Source organism: Ceratotherium simum, chromosome 31, assembly GCF_057802395.1.
Source record: "Ceratotherium simum simum isolate JZ-2026a chromosome 31, ASM5780239v1, whole genome shotgun sequence".
NCBI classification, from domain to species: domain Eukaryota; kingdom Metazoa; phylum Chordata; class Mammalia; order Perissodactyla; family Rhinocerotidae; genus Ceratotherium; species Ceratotherium simum.
In genome coordinates, this window is record NC_141930.1 from 32,801,486 (window position 1) to 32,820,523 (window position 19,038).

The following is a 19,038-nucleotide window of genomic DNA, read 5'->3' on the forward strand; positions in this document are numbered from 1 at the left end:
TGTGGTGAAGCTGGAAACTTCAAGTCTAAAAATCCAGTCTCCCTAGATATACCGTGCCTCTATTTCCTCTAAGGTTTTGTCACCTGCTTGGGTCACTGTTTGGTAAGCAGGTTTTTGTTTTGTTTCACTGCTCTTTGGACCCAGGGTCATCTGTTTCATTCCCATTCTGGGGAGGGCTTGGGGGGTTGTTGTGCAAGCAACGTGTGCTTTCTGCCCTGCCAATAACTTCACCTCTTCAACAAGGCAAGGAACCACTTGACTTGGCTACCTGCTAAAACAGATTAAGGGAAAAGGAAAAGATGTAGAATAAAAATATAAACTAGTATCTCAGCGATATATTTCATCCTTCAGCCTTTTAATCAGAAATTGAAGGAAACTAAGAAAACAAAAAGTCCTCCGGCCTATAACAATCTAGCTATAGCTTACACTGAGGCCAAAAATTATAATAGTAGAACATCATTATTTACTTCCTTTGTAAGAATTCTAGATTTTTTAAAGAGTTGTCTAAATAAAAATACTCCTGGAGGGAAATCAAGCTGATTTTATATACGAAGCATCTTGGTGTGAATTCCTTTATCATATCCTATGGTCTTTCCAACACGGTTCTAGCTGGGTCCTGGGTCCGACAGGACACATTATAGAGAAGCAGGGAAATGCTGGGTGATAGGACAACACAAATGCGGAAGGTGTGGATGTGACCGTGGAGGGGTACCTACACAGCCTCGGGCAGCATGAGAGCACTATTGACTGAGGTTCCCAAAACGAGGAGGATAGCTGTGACATACTGCTCATGTTACACACTGATTTATAGCTAGTCCTGGCACGGGCGTTGGAAGCCGTGTGATCCAACCACGTGTGCTTTTTTGGACTGCCTTTATCACTTAGCCATGACCTTCAAATTGGGCAACACTGAACACTTTTCCAGAGTGTTTGGTGTGGAACAGACTCTGTAAATATCTCCTTGAAAGGACACAGAATTTAAATCACATTCTGATTTATCCAGAATTTTTGCTAAAAGGAATGTTGTTGACTATGTAGGCCAAGGCTTTGTTTTAGAATTTTTCATTTAAAAGTCTCTGTTCTGCCCTAATAATAGATTTGTTGTCACAACTCCTGTTTTTAATATTATTTTTAGCAAAACTACCCCATTTAGTGGGATTTTTAAAAACACTCTATTTGAAGACCAGTTGGCTCTAGTCACTTCTTTATAATTACTGTGTTCAACGATTATCAACCTATTTAGAGCAGGAAGAATCTATAAATACTAGTTATCACTTCAGTGCCTGGACTCATTACTGTGGTTGAGTATCTGATCAATAAAGACACGCTTATTGACCGAAGAATTTATCATCTTCGTTTCAGAATTCAAATGACCTAGCTTAAAAAAAATATATACACACACAAATACAGTAACTTCATTTATACTATGAATCACTAAGGCAAATTCAAATGGTTTGATCTCATAGCAATAGTTATGTACAGTATAATTTTTACTTCTGATATAAGGCACTAGAGTCAATTACACGTAAATAAAAATGAACATGGCTCCTCATTGCCTGCTGCATGAAATCGAATGACCACCAAAGTCAGGTCCCAGTTTACCTTTCTAGACTTAGCTCCTATTATCCTTTTTGCACTCCGTGTTCTAGATAAATGAGATTAATTTCTGCTCTTTGAAAATACACCATGAATTACCTATTTCAATGTTACTCTTTATGCTATTCTCTACCCTAAAATGACCATTCTCATCATCTTTGTAGTGCAAAAATTCTATCTAAATTTCAGATCTTGATTCAAATTTGACTTCTGCCATGGAGAACTTCTATGAAACAATAACATCCTATTTGTACCCTTTTTATTATGTCATGGGTCACTTTCTTCCCTGTATTATTTGAATAAAAGTTTATTAAGAAAGTGACCATGTCACATATTCTGTATATCTTCAGCATCTATCATAGTTTCTCTGGAAAATTTCAAATGTTCAGATTCTTTAAAAATTATTAATTTAAAATTCAGTTACATTTAAATTTAAAAATATTTTTATCTATAGTTTCAATGCATCTAGTTTACAAACAGAATTTTTAATGAAAGAAAAGCATTTATATAGGCTAAAAACCATACTAATTTTAATTTTAGAGTTAGTCACTATTTACTACAGACAATAAATTAGTAATGCTTATTTTCCTAAAAGAAATTCCTTTTGTTGATAATTTTTATATTCCCTTTTATGGGAAGAATTTCCTGTATCCCATCAATATTTAACCTACTGTAATTGCCAAGTTACCATTAATACTCAATCCTTCTGTAAAACATGAGGAGCTGACCAAATGACTTCTAAGACAATGTTCAGTTCTGAAATTCCTTATACTAGTAGTCCATAATTCCATCTTCTGTTTTATACATAACTGTACTAAAATATGGTTTCCAAGAAGTCAAGGGCCTTTCTGACTTATTACCTGCTGTATCTCCCATGCAGATTAGGTATCTAATCTCCCATCTCCCATTAGGTATCTCACATCCTAATAAATAGTTGTTGAATGAATGAGTGAATTAATCAATTAACTATAGTGTTTGTCTTCCCTCCCCCAGAGATTTATGTATTATGGAAATTCTACTCAAAGCTTTTTTTGTGGAGCCCCTACCATGAGCAGGCCACTGTGCTAAGCCCAAGGCCCCTATTAAGCTTCTCACAATCTGTTTGGAGAGTCCTGTCAACAACACAAATTAAATGTGAACACTGCTCTGAGAAGTTGAAAACAAGATCATATGGGAAAAGTAATACAAAAGGATAAGAAGAATCAATTAATTTGGCCTATGTGAACTTCATTAAATGGAGAATGGGAGGTATAAATGGTTTTTAATTTTCTTTCTCTCCTTCCTTACTTCTCTCCTCCTCTCCCTCTCCTCTTTCCTTTTCTTAGCAGAGATGTAGTATTTTATTTATAGAATATAATTCTTGTGGTACCAGGGAACAGGAAGTATAGAAATGGGTACACTTCCAGTATTTTTCTCACACTAATTCATTCGTAAAAGACTAATCTTAGCAAATTTGAAGGTTACATGCTATTACTTTTTAAGTTTATAATAAAAGTTTGCTTATATGCAGCTCTGTGGAATAAGTCTTGGTATGAAAAAGAAAAATCTAAAAATGGATCTGAATCCAGATGCAAGATGAGGATTAGATTTCTCTTCTCTTAAATATTAATGATGCCTAAAAATGGAATAACTTACATTTTCTATTTACTAGTGCCTGAGCACCCATGGTAGAAAAGATAATGAAAATTTGGAAAAAGGAGGAGAGGAAGAGGCTAAAAGTCTTCCTGGAAATAGAATATCTTAAATGCCATTTTCCCCAACAAAATAACATCTTCATTATAGCTATTACTTTAGTAGCTTAAAATATATATACCTATGATATATAGTTAGCTAATTAGAGTAATTCCTTCCCTAAACTCATTCTAATGAAAGGGAAAACCACATAATCATATTTGATTCCAGAAAACAGCCTGCATTGCAAATTTTGAAACTAAGATATCATGTAAATATTTATCATAGGGAAATGATTTTAACTTATTGTACTTTTAATCTATTAGAGAAGGAGGCAAAATCTGATATGTGGAGGGAAGACAGGTTCTAGGGCAAAAGAAAAAGTAGGCAAAGATAACTATACAATCATTATACAATTATTTCAATTGTTTAAGATGAAGCAACTAAAATTCTTATGTCATCACTTCCAAATAGTTATTTCATATATTTAAATATATATAGCAATAAATTATCTAATTCATCAACTTCTTAGGCTCATGACATAAAAACATAAAAACATATAAATAAGCATGTTAGACACCCCAATCTCTCAAATCATTTTATAAGTGAAATTTTCTCGTTAATAAGACTGGCACTTGTCCTTTATTATTCTTATTTTCACTGAATCTTGATCAGTTTACTTACTAATAGAATAGATATTATACATCGCTTTAAATAACATTTGGTAAGAAAAGAAAAGAATTAAAGTACCAAAGTATGCATTTGTAAAAATAAATAAATAAATAAATAAATAACATTTGGCCAATTTAATATTAGTATACAATTATAGTGTTAGGCAAATGCAACAAGATGAGTAACCTCAAGACTTCTCAATTTAGGTGATCAAAGGGGCTATCTGTATAGCTTTCTTTAAGTATAATGACTACTCCGAACTTAACAGAAAAGAGAAACAACAGCTGATGTAGGAATCAGTAGTCCTTTATCAGGTAAGCTATTATTAAGTAAATTCTATAAAACTGAGAAATGCGGCCTAAAACAGTCATTTAAATGTCTTTGATATTTTTACGTATTGTTAGATAAAATAAGAGAGATCTATATACAAAAACAATATAACACATATGTACATATATTATGGTTTAAAATTATTAAAGAGATTACATTTCTTATTAAAATTCATTTCTAATTGGATATAGTCCACACAAACAGGTTTCATTTTTAATATTGAATAGAGCAGAAATTTTGAAAGTATCCACTTAAAGAATAAGATCAAATAACTTTATGAAAATATAATTGTACTTTTAATTGTACATATAATCTCTTTATTACTTAGATTTCAATGGTTACGGAATTTGAGAAGCTAAAAGCAACTTTTCTGCTTTTCAGTATTTGCTATGAACGCTTGGTGGAGGGAGGTTAGGACACAGCAAGGTATGTGTATTTACATTTGTTGTCTCATAAGAGTTGAATTCTTTGACGTTCCAGATTTTTTTTTTAAATTCTTTTTTTTTTTTTTAAAGATTTTATTTATTTTTTCCCCCCAAAGCCCCAGTAGATAGTTGTGTGTCATAGCTGCACATCCTTCTAGTTGCTGTATGCGGGACGCGGCCTCAGCATGGCCGGAGAAGCAGCGTGTCGGTGTGAGCCCGGGATCCGAACCCGGGTCGCCAGCAGTGGAGCGCGCGCACTTAACCACTAAGCCACGGGGCCGGCCCTAAAAATTCTTATAATAAAATAACTTTACATAAACTTTGTCCGTTTATTAACATATTAGGAAGTTTCAGAAAATTTTAGAATAGCTTTGAAATGCTGAGAAAGGCTTGAGAAAGACTCATAAAGGAAATGTGGCTCAAAGGCTTGAGAAAGGCTCATAAAGGAAGAAATATTGGGGTAGGTCCATGAACAATGAGTATAATTTCCTTAGACGGGAGATGATATTATAGACATTGGAAATACCAGGAATGGAATATTTTCACCAAAGGAAGGCTATTTCCTACTCAATTTCATATCTATTGAATTATATTTTAGAAAAAAAGTAAAGGATGTACTGAAAAAGTGTATTTCATGGTTTGAACCAATGGTTCTCAAAATTGAGCATTCATCAGAATTGCCCAGAAGGCCTGTTAAATTGGGATGGGGCCCCCGAATTTGCACTTCGAATAAATTCCCTTATGGTTTGATTCCTCTGGTCCCACACCACATTTTGAGAATCACTGGTTTAAACCAAGTCTTCTTCACTTTTCTCTGGAGGATAGCTACTTTTATATTGTCATAGAGATCTTTATCCTTAATTTTGGACATAATGTTTCTCAATATGTGAGGTAATAAGTGACAAGAGTGGAATACCAAAGAGACGTCTTGTAATAAAAAACAGTGCTAATGGCTACAGACAAGGGTTGTCAGTAAATTAGGGGATTCCCTTTCATCTCTGCCAGCTCTAAGACTGCTTTATATTTTCTCAATTTGTAAATTATAGATATCACTTATCTGGAATGTAGGGTCTTAAGCTCTCTCCTTCATTTTCAAATTCTAGTCCTACTCTAGAAAACATTACCATCTTCCCAAGTAACTAAATTTATGTTTCTTAAAATCAATAAGGAAATGCTGATGTGTTTTGTTTTTCAAACAGAGAAAAATAAGTACAGTGAAACGAATTCTCTTTTAGAGAGAAGTATTTGTTGTCTTTGTTTTTTTTTGAGGGGGAGGAGGTGATGGACTTGTAATTGTACTGAAAATAATACAGGGAAATAAAATTACAGAATGAAACAGTTCCATATTTAGTAGGATTTAGCTCTGGGATTTCCCCAGACATTGCAGGTCAAATCAAAGATATAAGGAAATTCTTTCAGGCCTCACAGACCAGACTTGGTACTATAAACCATAACCAAGGTCTATTAGACAACACAGGTGTTTGCAAATAACTAGATGATTGAAAGTTAATCTGGGCAACATACGGAGACCTACAATTCTGAGGCTGAAGAAGACATGTAATAACTCTGCCATGCCTGTGGGAACTGTGAACTCCTACATGGTGACAGTAGTTTGTATGCTTAATTTGATTTTTTCAATAAGCATTTGTTGAATGCCTTATGCATTCAAATAATAGAGCATTTCTGATTTTACAAGGCTCCTGTATACACAGTATTCTGTATTCACAAAGTATTCACTTTGGGTATTTTCTGCTTAATGTTAAAATTGAAGCAACCTGGTATGAAGAATTAAGTTATTACAGCAAGTGTTACTTGTTGCCAGGACTAGACTTGCTGCAACAATTGTCCACGAACTCTAAGAATAAATTGCCCATGTAGGCTATCTAAATTAATCAATGTCTAAATAAATCTCTAAATAATTCTAGATGATGGAATAATTTAAAATTTAAATTATCCATTCAACAACTACAGAGTACCAACATTGTAGCACTGTATTAGGCACTGGAGAGCCCTAGTGAACACAACAGGCACGTGCCCAGACTTTGCGGATTACAGATTAGTAGGAAAACACCCACCAGAAGTCAATTATACATGGCAGGTGCTATGCGGAGGCATAACCAGAAATGGTCTGAAGGTGGAGATAGGTGGAGCCACGAAGGGTGTGTATCATGGGAAGATACAGAGTTGATGGCTTATTTGCTGACAATTGGCCCACAAGAATAGCACTTGGTCCTGTTTACTAACAAAGTACTTACTAGTATTCTTATTAAAAATGATGTGTGGTCAACATTAACGAGTAGAGGAAGAAGAGAAAGGTCTAGAACTCTGAAAAATTCATATAGCAGAATGGAGAACACAAATACATATCAAGAAATGGGAAAAGAAACAGAGGCGAGGCTGTCGCAGTTGTTTAACTATTTTAGCTGTTTTCCTAACTTAACCATTTCTTCTTATTTTGCTTATGGTAAGATATTTTCATGTGCTAAAATTTCTGCTTGGAATAGCAGGAAGCTAATCTCGTAAGACTGTTATAGGATCCCACCACTGATAGGAGTGCCCTCGGACCAGGCAGAGAGCCAAAGAATCCAGATGAACAGAGACTTTGCAGTTAGGAGCTAAACGTCCACTGGATATGCATTTCTATTTTAAACCCAAATAAAGTTATGGAGTTGAATGGCACACCACCTTAGCAGCAGTTTTGTTCTTGTTTGTGAAAAATAAATGGCAAGCAATAGGATATCTTGGAGCATATGAGGAAGCCATTTGGGGTAAACCCAATTCCGCCTGAGTTTGTTTTTCCAACAGGGCCTGTTGCCTTCAAACATGGGTTGTGTATCTGCATATCCCAAAGAGAAGAGTAAATGCCCTTAAGATAAGGATGCAACTTCCCCCACATTGGCATCTCCTTAAGGATAAGCATTTCTCCCTAGGCTAGGATTTGATTGCTGCACTCATCCTGTGACCACCCATGGAGACAGCAGACCTGCTCCCTGCTGGGTCCATCAATAGCTATTCTGGCAGGGCAATCTGGCAGGCCATCTTGTGGCTATTGTAAAACCGACACTGCAGTCCTATGTGATACCTGCTCTTTGACAATATATAACCGCTCTGTACACCTGACTTCTTTGGTGCCCTTCAGGGAGGAAGGCCCCAGGCTATGGTCCTCAAAAGTTGGCTCATAATAAACTCACCCCAATTTTGATTTATAGATCCATTATGACTTATTTACGTTGACATTTGCAAGTTCTTATTTTGTGATTTCAGCTTTGCCTTGCTTGCATGTCCTTCTTTCATGCACATGTTAATGAAACACTGGCACACCATCAGCTCTGCTGGGAAACAGTAACCTGGGCATCAAGGACGTTGTAACCAACTCTAATTCACCTTAGGTAACCTATAGGCGTAGATAGCCCTCCATCACTGCCTACAATATCTAAAGTCAAAACCGAACAAACTCAAGCAATGCAAGCCTACTACTGGGCTGCAGGGGCACGAGCCAAGACTAGGAAATAGGAAAGCAGAACACCGGCACAAAATTGCAGTGCCTCTGAGCAGACACTGCCTTTTACGCACGCTAGAACTCACTGGACAAGTATGCACAGCTGGTTTACCGACGAGGTTCATGGGGCAGCCTCTTGACCCCCCGGCTCCCTCCCTCGTCTCAAGTTTCCCTCCCTCTCGCTCAGCAACCGCCCCCCCCCCCGTGGCCGGCGAGGGACGCTGAGGCGCCGGGCGGCCCCGTCCCGCTCGCCCGCTCCCCGCCGCGCCCTCCGGGGCACGCGCCGGCCTGGGACAGCCGCGTCCGCGCCGGGCCAGGAGCGCGGACGCCCAGGCAGGCGCGACAACGCCGGCCCCGGGACGCGCGGGCCTGGCGGCGGAGGCCCTGCCCGCGGCGCTGGGGACTTCTGACGCTAAGTGGCCCGTTCTGGAGAAAGACCCTCGGCTCCGCTCACAAACCGGCGAGCACTCTCCAGACAGCCCCTGTAGCTACCACGCGGGGAAATACCCCCAGCGAGGCTTCGACACCGAGAGCCCCTGGCCGGAGCGCAGCGGAGCTCCGCGGGACAGCCGGGTCGAGGCCTCTACCCTCAGCGTCCCCACCGCCCCGGCTGACCGCCTGGCGACCGCTCGGACCCGGACCGTCCAAACTCGGGGCAGGGGGCGGGGAGGCTGAGGCCCTGCTCTCGCGGGATCTCTCCTAACCGCCGCCGTCTCCAGGCCCTGTCAAGACCTCGCGTTGTTTGGGCCTGGGGGCGGAGCGATCGCGAAGTGGGCGGAGCCGGATGGGGGCGTCCCCATCCTTGTTGACTTCGGCGTTCTCTCGGGGCGGCCCTCGCGCCCGCGGCTCTCCGCGCATGCCCAGGTCCCGGACGACTCCGGAGGCCCCGACGGTCCGGCTGCCCCAGCTGCAGGGCCGGGCCCCGCCCCTCCCCCTGGCGGCGGCGGCCGTGTTGTTGTGGCGGTGGCGGCGGCGGAGCTGGCTGAGTCCTAGCGCCTGACCCAGCGCGCCGCTGCGGAGGGGCCGCTCCGACCGCCTCGCCGCAGGTAACGCCGCCGCTGTGGGCTCGGGCGAGCGGGGGTGGGGGGTCAAGGGAGGCCGGGAGGTCGAGGGTTGGGGAGTCGACGGGGGTCGAGGGCTGGGAGGTCGGGGGCAGGGGGTCGGGGGCCGGAGGTCGGGATCCAGGGGGCCGGAAGGGTCGAAGGGGCCGGGAGGTCGGGGACTGGAGAGTTGGGGGTCGAGGGAGGCTGGGGGCTCGTGGGGCTGGGAGGTTGGGGTCGGGGTTCAAGGGGCCGGGAGGTCGGGGACGGGGGAGTTGAGGGGGGTCGAGGGAGGCTGGGGGCTTCGAGGGGCGCTGGGAGGCCGGGGGGTCGGGGTTCAAGGGGCCAGAAGGGCCGAAGGGGCCGGGAGGTCGGGGCCCGGGGAATTGGGGGGTCGGGGGAGTTGGGGGTTCGAAGGGGCCGGAGGCCGGGGTCCAGGCGGCTGAGCGGGGCCGGGCGCGGGCCGTCCCGTGGCGCTGACCCGCAGACTGCCCGGCGCTGCGCCCCTCGGACGCCGCGGCCCCTCGGGCCTTTTCCGATCCACCCCGTGACTTTCTGTTGTTGTTTTGCTTTTGAAGGAAGAGTCCAACCCACGTAGGCTCGGAGCAGCCTTGGGGGCTGGGAAGGGCCTGCGAGGCTAGAGCAGGCGCCGAGCGGTTTCGTGCTCGGTGTTCTGTGTGGGAGCGTTTACTACTGTGTGAGTGCGGGGCCCGTCCTCGGGCTGTTTCAGACCGGCGTCGAGAGGACCGGGAGTAGAGCCGGAGGGAGTAATTTTGCAGATCCAAGATTTTTTGTTTTTTTAAGTTCTGATACTGTGTTTTTGTATGTCCCCTTTCTAAAATTGAGAAATCATAACTATGTTTTTAAAGTTACAAATTAGAAGAATTTGGGTCCGGAGGAGAAACTATGGTTTTGCCGATAGTTGTTTTCTCCCAGTTATTTATTTTTTAGAATTACAAGAGTGTTATGTGCTCTTTAAGAAAAAATAAAGCAGCCTAACAGTGAAGACCTCTGCGCCCCCCGCCTACCCCGCCCCATTTTTCCCTCTTACTGCTCGGGGTGACCAGTCTTCAAATGCAGTGTTTGGCCTCAGGACTTTTCTGTGCATATAAGTATGTTTTAAAAACAAAATTGGGGTCATATATAGTATATAGTTTTTATTGGCCAACAATACTCACAGATATTCCTCCATTTTATTACATACCTCATTGTTTTTAAAAGTTATGTAGCTGTATATGTTTTTATTGCTGAACATTGTCTCCAATTTTCCTATAATCTTTTAAATAGCTTTTAAAAAGGGTTACAAACCAATGTTTTGAAACATAATGTGATAAAACTAAGAATGTCTAAGGCCCTTTGGGGATACTTACATATTAGGCAAGTTGAGTAATATGTTTACACAGCGCTTAATCGTAGCTTACATGCGGCTTGGATGGCTTCATAAAGCAGGTTACAAAAATAGGTTACTTTTTGTTTTTTTAAGTGCATTTTTCAAAGTAAATTTAAAATCTGTACGGTCAGTTGACAACAAATTCACTTCCTTAAACATGAGCTGTGTGTGCCAGTGGCCCAGAAGTTTGTATTTTAGACAGGTGAAAAAAACAAAAAGCTCAGAAAACAGCCATGGATTAAATTTTGGTAGTGAACCGTAGAGTAAATTGTAAGTAGAAGGATGATAGTACACTGCTTACTATTAAAAAAGACAGAAAGCTGTATTACATTTTGTATTTCTGTGTGCAGAAGAGCTGGAGGCTTTGTTGACTTAATCACTGACTTGTATTTATTAAAAATGTACTGTGTGTTCATCTTGGTGCTAGCTTCCAGGGAAAACATAACTGAGTAAGATAATCGCAAAGAACAGTCTAGTTCTAAACATGTCTAGCCTGAAATCTTAGGCTCAATTGTGTAGCGTTTTATTATTTGGGGAACTGTGTTTGAAAGGAATCAAAAACATCCGTGGCATTTTAGTTATCGTTGCTGGTAATTATATGCTCTTTGTTATGTATTTCTCACAACATAGGTGACATTCTCCCCATTGTATAGGTTAATAAACAGAGTGTCTGAGAGATTAACTAAACTGCTCAAGATCCCATTGCCTTTTTAGTGGTGGTGACTGTATTAGACTCAGGCATGCTCAATCTTTGTTTTCTGCTCTGCCATCGTGCCTCCTATTAATGAAAACGACCTTACAAAACTGTTGATCTTAGAGTTTCCTCCTCTTTTTTTAGCTTGGAAATGTTCCTTACAAAATAGAGACATGGATATATCATATGCATTGAAAAATAAAGAATAAATAGTGTGAAATAGTAATGATATCTTTTTAGATGAGATTGCTGGTGGTGTATTATTAAGATATTAAATTCCCTGAGCTGATGCCATTAACCAAGAAGATGGGGGATTGTGTTACTTTAGTCACTCTGCTTGATGCCATGGTAAATTTGGGTATTCTAGTAAATTGTAGCTGTTACAGGTGCTTTTATTCCTTATAAACTTGGATGGATAATCTCATTTCACTTAACATTATTTTTATGAACCTAGTTGCACTCTTTAACTTCAGCATTTGCCATATTTGTTTAAACTACATAATTGTCACATCTGCTGGAAAAGTGAAACATTACTATGCCATAATATTATGACACATACTCTGTTGTCTGTCATGATGCATTTTTACGAGTCTATAAAATACCAAAAATGTAATAAAATTATAATCTTTTTACGGCCCTCTTTGTATTCTTTTCATCGTAGTTTACAAAGTATGATCAATTGTAATATGTATTCAGAAGAAACCCACATATGGGAAAATATTTGAGCTTTTATTTTTGACAGTTGTTAAGGATGGTGATTGGATTCACATCTATACGGCATATCTGCCATCGATTCTCTCTTGGACAGCTTACACTGGGTCTGAGTGGCTTTTATAGTTGTGGGACACAAAAATGTTTCAGCACCAGAAAGATGTCTTTAGAATATATTGAGATCTATTGACTTAAAACTATTGGAGAGCCAGGAATCCAATGCTGTGTGTGTGTGTTTTCAGAAATTAATAAGAGGAATCTTATTGCTGATGGGAGGAAATAGAAAGTTTATTTTCCAATTTAGCCTGAAAATCCCTTTGGGGACATATACTCATGAGTAGCCAGAAATCAATAAACTATTTAAGTCCTATGAATGATAACAAAAGAAGGACTGTGTATGATCTAGAGTTTAAAATCTAGTTGGGATTTGAAAACTAACAGTATAAAACAATTATTGTGGAATTGCATAGAGGACCTATTTCCTGATAGTTCTCTTTCTAGGGAGAAACTAGGTAAGATGAAAGAGAAGCCAGAGTAGAGGGAGAAAACATGAGAATTGGTGGTCAAAGCAGACAGGGAGGAGGGTTTCCTTAAAGAGTGGGTAATCGGTAGAGTCAGGTGTGTGGATGGGTGTCAAGGAGTATGAGAACTTAAAAGTTATAGTTCTTTGAGCTTTGAGATACTGAAAAAATATCTAATTATAATAATTATCTTGTGTTAGCTGTGTCCTGCTGGAGGTTGAGTTGGAATAATTAATACTTTTCAGTAACTTGCAGGCTCTTAAATACCTGTAATAATCACATTATCGTTAAGTCAGTTCAGTATAGTCTGCAGTTACAGTGAGCACCTGAAGAGCTGTGGACTGTCGAGTGCTGTGAAGTCCTTGTCCTGTTACTTCTACAAGCCAGCACCGCAGACTTGTCCTCCTTGTGGCCATTGTTTATTTTCTCATCTTGCCTCTTAAATACAGGTGTTACCTTAGATTGAGTTCTCATCTTCCGTTTTAGAGCTGTATTTTCTCCTTTCTGATCCCACACAAACCCATGCTTTCCACTGTTCATTCCTTCCTCATTGCTGAGGCCCCAGTTCTGCATCACCAGCCTCATTTTCTTTCCTAAACTTCAGACTTGCCTTTTGTTGTTCTCCTTTCTAGACTCAAGTGGCTGTAGTTTTATCTTGAGTCAGTGGATTCAGAATTAAACCGTTTCCTTTGCGAATGTAATTTTCTTCCTTCATTTCCTTGTTTTATATTAGTGATCTTTTAACATTTTCTTAGTCATCTAGGTTCAAAATCAAAGGTCTCTTTTGATTCTTCACTCTCCCCTTTTCTCAGAAATAATTTCTTTGCCATTTTATTGCATCGTGGTTCCTGATTCTCCTGCCTCTTTTCCATTTTCCCAGCAATGAAGTACTTTTAATCCCTTTGCCTCAACTGCCATTAACAGGAGACACCCCTAATCTCTAGGTTTTGCCATTCATCATGCACACTGCTATCAAATTAATTGTCCTAAGTGCAACCCTGATCATGTTGTTTTCCCTGCCTGACGGAAATAAACAAAACAAAAAACCCGAAAACACTTGTTTCTTTTTTTGAGGAAGATTGGCCCTGAGCTAACATCTGTTGCCAGTCTTCCTCCTTTTTTCCTTCCCAAAGCCCCAGTAGATAGTTGTATGTCATAATTGTACATCCTTCTAGTTGCTCTGTGTGTGACGCCACCTCAGCATGGCTTCATGAGCAGTGCGTCTGTCCACTCCCAGGATCCGAGCCGGGGAACCCCAGGCCGCGGAAGTGGAGCCCGCGAACTTGACCGCTGCGCCACCCAGGCTGGCCCCCTCTTGTTTCTGATGTCAGCCGCTGTGCTGAATGCTTTGTTCTCATTTGGTCTTCATAATAGTTTTATGTTGTAGATGCTACTGTTTTACTTTACAGGTGAGGAAATTGAGACTTCATGGGCCTGAAGGGGTTGTTAGTAAGTAGAACTGGAATTTGAATCCTAAGCAAGTCTTTGTTCCAAGTCTTTCTTGACCACTGTGCCTCCACTGAGTGGCTCCTGATCGACTCTGGAATAAAGTCTTTGTTCCTCAGTGTTGCCTTCAAAACTGCATTATTTGGCTCCAGTGTTCCTTTTCAAATTTATTTCTTGTTTTACTCAAACTTAAGTTTATATTCTTTCTCTTCCAGAAGAAAAAGAACTTTTTGATTTCTCATGCATTTCCACGTTTTGGAATTTTCTCCCTTTCTCATTTCTGCATTTTGAGATCCTCCAGGGAAAAGGCTAGCTCACACACCTTATTTCCCTAGAGCCTCTTTCCTGTCTGTATGGTAGTGAGGTCTCCTCTCATGTGTATGGTTGTTTAACCTCTTGACGATAACTTTCTACTCTGAATTTGTTTTTGAGTATTCTTAATGGTTGTAATTGGATTATAAAATGCTTTAATGCAGAAACTATTTCTTACTGTTTTTTCTATCTCCCAGTGGATGCTCAGGAAATATGTATGAACAAATATGAAAATGACCACTGGTCAACTGCACCTTTAATGGCATTTAAATAGTATTTGATTTTAGTTGCTGAATGGTACACAAAATAGTTTATTGGAGTTTTAAATTGTATGTGTATGTAACAAAACCAGATTTTCTTGTTGTAGGCTATCAAATGAGTTCTTTACTTTTAGATCAATTACTAGGTAAGTATGATAAGTTGTTTATTTTAAAAAGTTCAGTTTTGTTATTCTATGCACGTCTGAGTTGTATATAAAAATTCTTAAAATTAATGGTTTGACATTTGAATTCTTTTCCATGCTGTTGAATTAAACACATTTTCTAATGAACTACAATATTGTCATAAGCTCCCTGGCCTCACGGTTTCTTCTCTGCTTATATGGATATGAAAGATAGAATAAAACTGTGCCTATACTGCAGGGTCGTTTTATTCCTCTTGGTGATCTCGGGAAGCTCCAATTATATGACCACCTGAAATGCCCTCACACAGATTGTACATAACTCTTTGCCTCCTAGAGAGTTCATGAAAATTTCAGACTTATCTGAATCTATCAAGGTTAATGGTTCCCATGCAGAGGTTACAGTTTTATATTTCTCTTGTATCTGCCTTTGCGTTCTATATCGTATTATAGTTTAGCCACTTAAAAAGTGATTAATTCTTGCTTTATTAAATAAAAATATAATCTTGGCTGTTAGATTGAGAATGGAGGATATCTTGCTGATGGTGATAGGGTGAGACATTTGGGGTTTCTTTTTGGAATGCTAAGTGCGTGATTATAAAGGAGTGAGATTGATTTTCACACTAATCAATTGTCAGTCTGCCTGCTCTCAACTTTATAAAGTGTTAAAGTAATCACAGATACTCTGAAGATAAATGTTTTAAGCAAGTTTAAAATAATTCATTGATTTTAAAAATAGGTAATATAGTCACATGGTTTTAAGTGGTACAAAAAGTTTTATAAACTGAAAATGTCTCCTCAGCCTTCCACTTTTCCCAGTGGGAGGTAGCTACTCATCCATGGAATGATATAAAAAAAAATTATTTGTATACAAGTAATTATGAATAAATACAGTACTCTTTCCACTTATGTAAAGATGAGGTGTACTGTGAACAGTTTGTCACTCAGTATATCTCTAATATTCCATATCACTAGATAAAGAACTGCTTCATTCTTTTCAAAAACTTTTTTGCAGCCTCCAAGTTATATTATATATAGATTGTACATAATTTATTTAACCATATTCCAGACTGATGGGCATTTAGATTGTTTCCAGTTTTTTACTATTTTATCCATTGAGGCAACACTTTGAAGGAAGAGAAATAAAAAGTAGAAGATCTTTCCCTGCAGGGGAAAAGAAAGCTTGAAAGCTAAATGGATATTTCTTGGTGGGGAATGAAATGGATTCCTTTTCTGGCTTGATGATTGATGGGTAAGTGAACAGAGAGAAGGATGGAGTTACACGAAGATGCTCGCTCGAGTCCGTAGTTGACAGTTGAATTGGAAGCGTAGGGGTGGGAGTGGTGATTGGTAGCAGCGCCTGTCACCAGTTGTCTGCTCTGGGTAAGGAGCCCTGCATGTATGTGTTTAGAAGTTCAGTGCGTAGAAATGATACCTGATATCTGGAAACTTCTGGAACTATGGTCTTTAATAGTATATTTAATGTAGGAAGCCTGTTCCGGGGATGAGCTAATCCCTGTGTATCATCTAGAAGGAAATGTCATGGCCTACAGTGTGATATATTTTGTGTGGTCATTAATTTTCTTATTATTATTGTGTTCAAAGATAAGATTTAAACTACTAAAATAAAGTTAAATTCCTCCTTCAGCAGACCTCACTCGTCCACATCTGTTCCTCATTGGTGGTTTGCGTAATGGTTTTTTAATAATGTGGTGTGAATCCTTTCAGACTTTAACGTATAAACAAAAATAACATATTCATGCATCTTAAGAATGTCAGAATCCTATTGAATAACAAGTAAATGGTAAGAATGATGCAAGTCAGAATTGTATGGAATAACAGGTGAATAAGGTGATGGTGGGATACAAGATAAATAGTGAATGCTCTGATTCCTCCAGGCGCAGGGTGCTATAAATACAGAGTATTATTGTGCCAAGTGTAACAGCTGCTTAGCTTCTGCAGCTGGTCTATCAGGTTACTCCTAATAAGTCATTTGAGGTTTCCAAAGCTGTGCTTTTTTTTTAAGTAGTAATATTGACTTACTGAATCATGATGTATTTGTTCTTTGTCATTTTCCAGTCATTCTGTCCTGAGTACAGGATTTGGGTGTTTTTCTGATAGGCATCAAAAAATTAGTTTTTAGATGTTTGATAGATACGTCATTTCTTTTTATGATGGTGCTGTATATGCTGCTGAAGTCCATATGGTTTAGATTTTTTTAACAGTGGTTCATTTGCACTGTTTCTGAACACCTGTGACTCTTTTTGGTCACTTAACACACACTTGACTAGTCATTGTAGAGATAGTATGTAAATTGTCGTTTGTTTTTGTTTTTTCCCCCATGTAATAGCAGTAAGAATACATTGTAGAAAGACTAGAAAATAAGGGTAAAGAGGAAACATCATCAGGAATGTTATCACCCAGGGGTGTATATCCTCCAGTTAATTCTGAGAGACTTCTGTGTTACTGAGAACACCAACTATAAAAGCCTGCCTTTATAAATCCTGCTGCCATATAAGGCAAGTAGATTTGGTGATGGAAGCATGGAAAATGTGAGTGCTTGAGTATTCTCTGACCTGGATACTTTGCTAGGTAACCAAGGCAGTGTTAGGTCCTCGACTCAGCATGTCAGGTGATTTGTGCCCATGTACCGGGGGCTTGGTGGCTTCATGGTTGGTGATGGGAGCCACAAGTGTGTGGGTGTGTGGATCAGTCAGTGTGCCTCTATCACTGCTCCTAGATTAATAGTTCAGAGCCTTTGTATCACTGTATTTTTGTAGCCCATTTTTAAAATACTGGACCTTAAGTTTATTAGAAAGAAATACTTAGAGATGCCATAGCTCAAAAAATAAACACAAAACCATCTTTGTTTTACAGTATTTAAAAGGATGGTTTAGGGCTGGCCTAGTGGTATAGTGGTTAAGTTCAGTGCGCTCCGCTTCAGCAGCCCAGGGTTCGCAGGTTCGGATCCTGGGTGCGGACCTACACACCGCTCATCAAGCCATACTGTGGCTTCGTGTACTATAAAGTAGAGGAAGATGGGCACAGATGTTAGCTCAGAGGCAATCTTCCTCAAGCACAGAGAGGAAGATAGGCAGCAGATGTTAGCTCAGGGCCACTCTTCCTCACCTGTAAGTCCTGGTCCTCTCAGTTCTCATGTTTTCATTGCAGTCTCTTGATGACTAGAGTAGATTTTTAAATTCCTGATCACCTTGATACTCAAATATAAGAGCAAATTTTGGAACACATGAAGGTAGTAACTACAGTTTTAGTTTCAAGGAAAAGCCTGGCAGCGGTCTATAGTGATTTAACATATATTGTAAATCCCATCGTAAAAGAATTACTTCAAATACTTCTAAACCATTTTAGTGGACTTGACTTTTTTCCCTGAAAATAGAATGATTTGAACCTTTATTCTTCAGTGAACCAGAGAAATTACAAATGGAAAAAGAAAAATTTAGGCTTTTCTACAGTGATTTATATAGCTGTCTGTGTACTGTCACCCTTCATGAAATTGATTCAGTTCTAAAGGGAGGAAAATAACTATGGACTTAAAGTAGTTGAGCTACCTCAGTGTTTATGTTAAAAAAGCTTTACATAAGCTTTCTTTTTCTTGTTAAGGATTTGTTCAGTTATCACTGTCAATTTTAGTAATCACTGGTTTTATTGTACCCAGATAACAAAATGAATGCAGTTCACACTAATAAATAAATTGTGTATATATGTGGACACACACGGGTGCGCGTGCACACACGGACATCTGCAGTGCACAGCTCCAGGAGGCACTGTTCACGTGGAATACATTGTAATCCGCGTGCCCTGTACTGCTTCAGGAAAACTCGCACTGTTTTTGTGTGAATGGAGCTTCCTGGAATTGTGTGATACGAAACGGTAATCTTTTTGGTGCTTTAACATTTTCACATAACTTTCCATTTATTTATTTAGTCTTTACAACAGTCTTGTCAGAGGCAGATGAGTATCATTATTCTCATTTTATAGGTGCGTGAACTCAGACTCGGTTACTTCCTTTTCCTGAATTTGCTTTGTTTTCTGTAAAATGATCTACAGTGTTTAATGGTACAGGATTTGGTCCTTAACCACTTAAGACCTAGAACTTAACCTCAGTTCTGCCTCTGAAGCAATTTATTTAATCCCTTTCCTTGATTTGCTATCCTTGAAAATTATACTATTACACAGAGTTTTGTTAATATTAAGTGAATTAGTGTACTTAAAACAGGCCAATGGGCCGGCCCCGTGGCTTAGTGGTTAAGTGGGCGAGCTCTGCTACTGGCGGCCCAGGTTCGGATCCCGGGCGCGCACCGACGCATCGC

At 39.8% G+C, this 19,038-nt stretch overlaps 1 protein-coding gene across 4 annotated transcripts in view; it reads left to right on the forward strand.

The window, feature by feature from the left end:
• The first annotated feature begins 9,093 nt into the window (after window positions 1–9,093).
• Window positions 9,094–19,038, forward strand: part of PCMTD1 (protein-L-isoaspartate (D-aspartate) O-methyltransferase domain containing 1) — a 74,658-nt gene continuing 64,713 nt past the window's right edge. For 2 of the 4 annotated variants that reach the window (XM_014791526.2, XM_014791525.2), the window contains exon 1: window positions 9,094–9,239. The gene's annotated coding sequence lies outside the window, so the exon portion shown is untranslated. The remainder of the gene's footprint in view (window positions 9,240–19,038) is intronic. The other 2 variants (XM_004435691.3, XM_087420577.1) reach the window with 2 other exon arrangements.